The sequence below is a fragment of the Cimex lectularius genome, unplaced genomic scaffold (genome assembly GCF_000648675.2).
Source record: "Cimex lectularius strain Harlan isolate CLEC.00 unplaced genomic scaffold, Clec_2.1 scaffold119, whole genome shotgun sequence".
In the NCBI taxonomy this organism is placed as follows: Eukaryota; Metazoa; Arthropoda; class Insecta; order Hemiptera; family Cimicidae; genus Cimex; species Cimex lectularius.
Window position 1 is genome coordinate 719,609 of NW_019392789.1, and position 6,940 is coordinate 726,548.

The 6,940-nt window shown below is 34.8% G+C and overlaps 1 long non-coding RNA gene across 1 annotated transcript; it reads left to right on the forward strand.

The window, feature by feature from the left end:
- The first annotated feature begins 4,285 nt into the window (after positions 1-4,285).
- LOC106664189 lies at positions 4,286-5,966 on the forward strand. The gene is made up of 3 exons (XR_001340141.1): positions 4,286-4,440; positions 5,671-5,742; positions 5,899-5,966. It is a non-coding gene; the product is annotated as an uncharacterized LOC106664189 (long non-coding RNA).
- Positions 5,967-6,940: the final 974 nt, after the last annotated feature.

Consider the following 6,940-nt stretch of genomic DNA (forward strand, 5'->3'; position numbering starts at 1 on the left):
TTTCTTGTTTTAATGGTTTTTCAAGCCGTGAATTGTAAGCCAAGTTTACTACGTGAAAACTGGACAAAAGTTAACGCTAAACCAGACTTATAACAATTAAAACAACACGACAGTTTGCAACAATCGGTTTTATTTGTACAGGCGAGACTCGCTTGAAATATAAACAGTCGTTTCAGGTCGGGTTGAGGTGGAAAAAAGTTAGAAAACTGCCCTGAACAAACGTCCTTTTGCCTCCCCTCGCATTATGGTAATTTTCGTATTACCGAGATTAAAAGCGGAAGAAAAACTTACAAGAGAATGATTAATGACTTTCAATCCGACAATTTTCGAGGAATTTCGTCTTGAAAACTTGGAAGAGAAGTTGGAGTAGAAGAGTTCGTCTATTATTCGTCGTGCTTTCTGAATACTCTGATTAACCTACAATGATTGATTTTTAATGCCTATTTGCCTTTTGTAAATTCTGTGCGTTTCGTATTACCAAAACATCGTTGGAGTTGATGATAGTGAAGTAGTTTAATCGTCTTAGATAATCCTCGTCTGCCTGTCATACTCTCAGACGTGCTTTGACATATGAACTGAACTGCTCTACCTCGTCCCAAAACACTCAAGTAAATACGCAAAGCACGTTTTATTGCAGGTATTAAATGCAATGTAATTTTCCTCCTAATTTTGAAAATTATTACGAATCATGTCTGGCATAATAATTTGACAAATACTGAGTTTTTCTCTGTTTTAGCCAAGATATTTTAGACACTGTAAAACCAAAATTTCTAAATATCAGTAAAGATCACTTAATGTCACCTATTTTTAGTCAATGTTTAATGCAGACTAATAGATTTAATGGGAAATAAAACGATGCTGTTTATTATATGCAAGTTTGAAATTGTTTTTATTATTTTTTTAATACGAGGATTCACAACAGCAGAGGTCATATCAACCCGTAGGGGGTCGGTGTTTTTTGAAAAAAAAAGCCCATTTGTAAGTGTATCGGTTTCTAATGCAGGGCCGCAGGATTCGAACCCGAGATCTTTACCTTACAATAATGAGCGCCGTGTCAACGCCTTATCCGTTGCCACGACCGACGCCCATTAATAATATAATATAATATATAATTTAATTTGACAAATACTGAGCTTATCTCTGTTTTGGCGTAGCCAAGAGATTTTAGACACAGTAAAACAAAAATTTCTAAATATCAATAATGATCACTTAATGTCACCTATTTTTAGTCAATGTTTAATGCAGACTCGTAGAGTTAATGGGAAACAAAACGATGCTGTTTATGACATGCTAGTTTGAAATTGTTTTTATTATTTTTTTAATACAAGGATTCACAACTGCAGAGGTCATATCAACTCTTAGGGTGTCGGTGTTTTTGAAAAAAAAAGCCCATTTGTAAGTGTATCGGTTTCTAATGCAGGGCCGCAGGATTCGAACCCGAGATCTTTACCTTACAATAATGAGCGCCGTGTCAACGCCTTATCCGTTGCCACGACCGACGCCCATAATGTACTTTTATTCTCCCTTAAGAAAACTCTAAATGTTAAAATATAGAAAATCTTTTATATGCAATAAATTATATATTGTTAATAGGTTTTACGGGCGATTTAACGGCTAAGGTCATTTCACGCCTTTAAGGATTTATATCACTTAACGCCCTTTTAACTACGGCCCGCTATATCAATTCTAAGTGCTGTGAAATCGCAACTCTGAAAACATCCATTCATTCTGGTGCCATCTTGAATTAAATGATTTTTCTTGAATAATTACTCAACTCAGAAAGCTAGAAAATGTTTTCTTTTTCTACAAAAAAAAAAAAGTTTTAAGAAATATATTAATCACGGTTGCGGGGATTTTTGACTGTTTTGCACCATGAGGATGAAAACGTTTCAGATGCCCTATTTATTTTAAAACTAAAAAGTCATAATTTTGTCATGACAAAAATCAGTGTCAGGCACGTTTTTGACCCTCAAACAAATAGTGTAAAGGTTGTCACTTTTTTGCCAGGGGTTCTTCGACCTAAAGGTGATTGTGGCTGGTGTTCCGCAAACAAATATTTTTCTTTATCTCCTATCCTCATAGGATATCGTACATACTGAAGGAATAACACTTTGCAGATGCTACCACCTATATACCTTGCTGTTAGTAGGCCATTGGCAATGGAGTAAAAGTATCTACTGAAAAGTTACACAACAGTTAACAAGGTCATTTACCAATAAAAGTTCATCCCGATTTAATGATAAACCTGCAGACAGTGCCTGGACCCTTCCTGAGACACCTTGTTTAGATCTAGAAGGAAGATCAATGTTTCTTGGTACTTACACAATATCGTGCTCGAACAGAGAGTACTTGGGCATAAGAACTTATTTTAGACTAAATTTAGTTCAGGTACAAAGTACTAGATGTATTATCAGGGAGGATACTAAACTGTGCCATTTGAGAGATATTGTATACTTAATTTTAACATATAATAAGCTCGTGAATCCTGATTAACGTCCCGAAGCGGTATGGAGAAGTATGGCACCACGTTTGATGTGGGTTGTGGCTTTTCGAATTGATTATATTTGCCTTTAAAGTTCTGATGGCTGCCTGATTATCTGATATTATACCTGTGTCATTTGTGTTTTTGAAGTCTCTCATCAGATTGATTTGAGTACTATTTTTAGTAGATTGTAGAGTAGTATCTTTCAATGGGATCTGAGTAGTTAGTATGGAAACACTCTTGTCTAAAAAGTAGTGGTTATTGCCTATTATATTTCATATATTTATATTATGTATTATACTTCACAATATTTATATATTATACTTCACCCTTTGAGAGCTATTCTACCCCCTGGTACCTCTATAGGTAGTTTGTTGAATCTTAATCCATTGGCGAATTTGATTATCAGACCTGGTAATACTTCTTTCAAGGTTATGCTTTACGTTCCAAAACCACTTTCTCCTCTGAAAAAGTATGTCACCACAGTCTGTGTTGTAGTACAGTAGGTACTATACACAGTAGGTGTATTGGGACCTCTTCTGCCTCCTTTCATATTTCGCTCTGTGATGTCACGCAAGAGGGTCTAGTTCTTCTTTTTCTTCTACTTCTGCTTGCCTTGAAACTAAGCAGAGCGTGACCGTTGACCTATCCTATGAAATAAGGATGTATACACTTTCTAAAATGCTTATTAATACCACAGTGCCTTATCAAGAAGCCTGGTAGGATGATTGATTCAGTCTTTTCCTGCTTCCTTTGATACCAATTCACTTTTTCCAAGAGCAAAGAGATTCTTGGTTTGTGACTTGTAAGTGATTCCCTTTGTTTCCTCACATTACAAAAGGGTCCAAGCTACTATTACCAATATGGCAGTATCTTTCTTTTTAAGAGCTTCCACTTCTTCGTTTCCTTTTACTTCTGGTATTGGACCCAGGAGAGGACTCTTGACCTAACTTATTTGGTAAACCACAATCTTGTATACACCTAAAACTGTTTAGTTTGATTCGCACAATTCTCGAGGTGATGATGATTGAATTTAATGCTCTGATGGCCGTCAGGATCTTTGACATGGTAGTTTTGTCTTGGTTTTTGTATTCTTTGTTCAGATTGAATGGAGCTTATCTCTAAATTGCATGTTTTTCATCCTGAAAGACGCACTTTGAGTACTTAGATTTTGGACCAATCGCTCCAGCCCAAGTAACTTCGCGCATTTAAGATCGGTGTATCAACAGATCGTGTCTTCCTTGACCGTGGGTTTTTTTCTAAAAAAATAGTTACAAATAACTTATTCTTATAATTTAACTTATTAAAGTTGATGATGGGTGGCGGTGAACTCATGCTAAACTGCTTTGGTTCATTTATTGGGTCTGTCTTCACACGCGGTTTCTTGGACTACTCAAATCCATTTCGGTGTTGCGCCACCTTCAGATAGGAACTTGCTGGAGTAACTGTTCCTGAAGATAGCGCAATGCCAAAATGCGTTTGAGTAGTTCAACAAATCCATGAGCGAAGACAGACCCAATAAGTGACACAATATCGATTCAGCATTAGTCTTGTTTATTAAATTGTCAACTTCTCCTTCATTCTTTCGTCTGATAGAGATTTTTCGGCACGATGTAACATAAAATTATTTATTTATTTGAAATAAATAAATGGTGAGTCAAATAAATGTTATGCATTAGTGACTAAAAAAATTGCAGTTGGAATCAGTTGTGTTATTTGGTATGCCGTGCCCACTAAAAACAGATGTATTTTATTGCTCGTCTAGATTTCATTTTAGAATTTTTGCGTAAGAATCGCCACGAAAAAGACAATAAAAAACATAATGTTTCGTTCAAATGTTGAATTCGTGTGAAAAGCGAGATATCGCCCCTCGCGTGCTGTCCGTCTGTTGGACCTCGTACGTCCGAGGTCCGAGCCGATGAGAAAGCGAGACAGGGCGTGAAGTGTGTCTAAAGGGGGTAAGTATCGATCAGAGAGGGTGAGATTGTGGTAGGGTAGTTCCCGGAGTGACTCACCCCCAGTGCATATTCCACGACTAACAACCTATCTCGAATATTTCAGCTGTAAACAAATTGCGCGAGAACACGTTCTACGCCGTGTCCCCTTGCTTCATATCCTGTCAACTCAACCTGGTGGAATTCTTCAAAATTGTTCATTTTCTCAACTATTTTTTTAACATAGATTTTTTTGTATATTTGGTTTACAGTAACCACAGCGTCGCGGAAAAAGGGATTTTGTTGAAAATAATCTCTCCAAGGGTAGTTCAAGTGTAAACGGTGCAAATTGTAGGATTATTCGCACAAGTGATGAATTCGTCTGGCCATTTAAACCACCTGTTGCCAACAATACAGGAAAACGTTTCTACCTTCTCCCATTCTGCTTTTAAACGGTTCGCTCTGATTTTTTTAAAAAACATTTGCATTGATCCTCGCCTGTTTTACAATTTGATTATGAAGGTTACAATAAAGGAGGTGGGGGTTTTGCTTTTGCCATCTGGCTTTTTGTGCTTTCCTAATTTCTTAGTTCAGGTATACTCTGGATCACGAGGTCTTGATGAAAAAGCAAATTCAATTGCTACTGCCAAACTTTCATCCTGTATTAAGGTCATTGTCAAAACAGTCTTAAATATGTCTACAAATTAAGTTTTTTTACAGACGATTTTAGATTTTTCAGATTGTTTTGTCCTGATGATGACCTTAAAAAGGGTCGAAAGCTTGGCAGTAACAGTTGAATTTGGTTTTTCATCAACACCATACCGTGATCGAGAGTGTTCGGGAGTAGAAAAGTGGTCGATGCATCTAACATTTAAAACCGATCAATTCCGTGCATCGATTTGATCCTACCCTTAAGACGGTACGAGGTCATTGACTGTGCTGCAATTCCATTCCCTGGGCTTCCTTTGCATCTCATGTAAAGATTTTAATTAGCTTGTAGAACGTAAGTGATTAGTATTAAATAGCAAATGCAACCTGTATTCGCAAATTGGTAGTTCAGAGTTAATTGGGTGAACGCTCATGATCAGATAAACCGCTATCTCGTTGCCATGGTCAAATCTTGGCCAACAGGTTAAGCCTTTTGTCTACTCCTTAGTCGGACAAAGGTACTATTCATTCATTTACACATCGTCGAAATGTAATTTATCCTACAAGCAGGTTTGCTTTTTCTATGTTACTTACTATGCTCCGTAGGATACAAATGCGAGTAACCAAAAAAACTTAGGGGGCAGGAGTAGCACTGACGTCAGTACCACACAGGACACGGTATGTACTAAATTATTGAATTTGTTGTTAATAGACTTTTCAAAACGTTTAAATACAAAAAATATGCTTCAATGAATCAATCAATTCAATCTGAGATACTTCAATTCCACGTGAGATACTTTACTTACATTTTGATTAAATAAAGTCGTTTTGCAGGAGAAACAATACTGTACGAAATAATGAACCTTCGCCTGAAGTTTAATTGAAATGACGGATACACGCCAATAAATAATTGAGAAAAATTTATGTTTAAAGGCGATTTATTTAATTCAACAAAAACAAATTTAAAATATTAATAATCAATTTAAACGGTTCAAATTGGTTTAAAACAAATGTAGGAAATTGAATTGTCAATCCTGAAAATATTGTTAATACGACAGTATTCTGTTCCATTCTGTTAAGTGAATAGACAGCTGTTATCAGTTGTAAACTATGTCCAGATGAATTGTTATGCTCTCCTGCCCCCATAAGTACGAACAGCCTATTGGCATATCGTTTTTTCTCCTCAAATAACACTTTTAAACTTGAAATTTACCTTTTTTAATTTCAAGTGAATTATTGTTAACTTCAAATCAACGATTTTGCAATAAAAACATAGAAAATGGTATGAAATGTAAGCACGTAAATTAAAATATCTCTAGAGTTACCAAGCTTTTAAAAATATAAAAAAGAACAGAAGACCACATGAAAATTGTTAGAATTAAAAGTAAAAATTAATAAGTAATATTAAATATAAAAATAGAAGATTCTCCTTCTAATTTGACTTTTCATTTTAATTAATTTGCATAGTACGTCAGATAACAATAAATTTTATAATAAAAAACCACAATTAAAAGAAATATCATCTAGTTTTGTTTAATTTTAATTGTAATTAATTTTCATGTAGTATTTTTTATAAGAGCTCTAGTAAAAAAATCGCAAATTTACAGGCATTTTACTTTATATGCTTACACTTCTGGGTTCCATTAAAATTAAAAAGCATTAATTTGAAATAAAAAAGTTAATGTAAAGTTAAAAAGAGGTTAATTTGAAATTTAAAAAAGTTAATGTGAAGTTAAAAATGGTAAATTTTACATTATAAAGAGTAATTTTGAAATTAAAAGAGGTTAAGACGTTAATCTGAAGATACAAATGGTTACTCTGGGATTTAAAAAAGTTAATTCAAAGTTGAAATGGTTAATTTTACATTATAATGAGT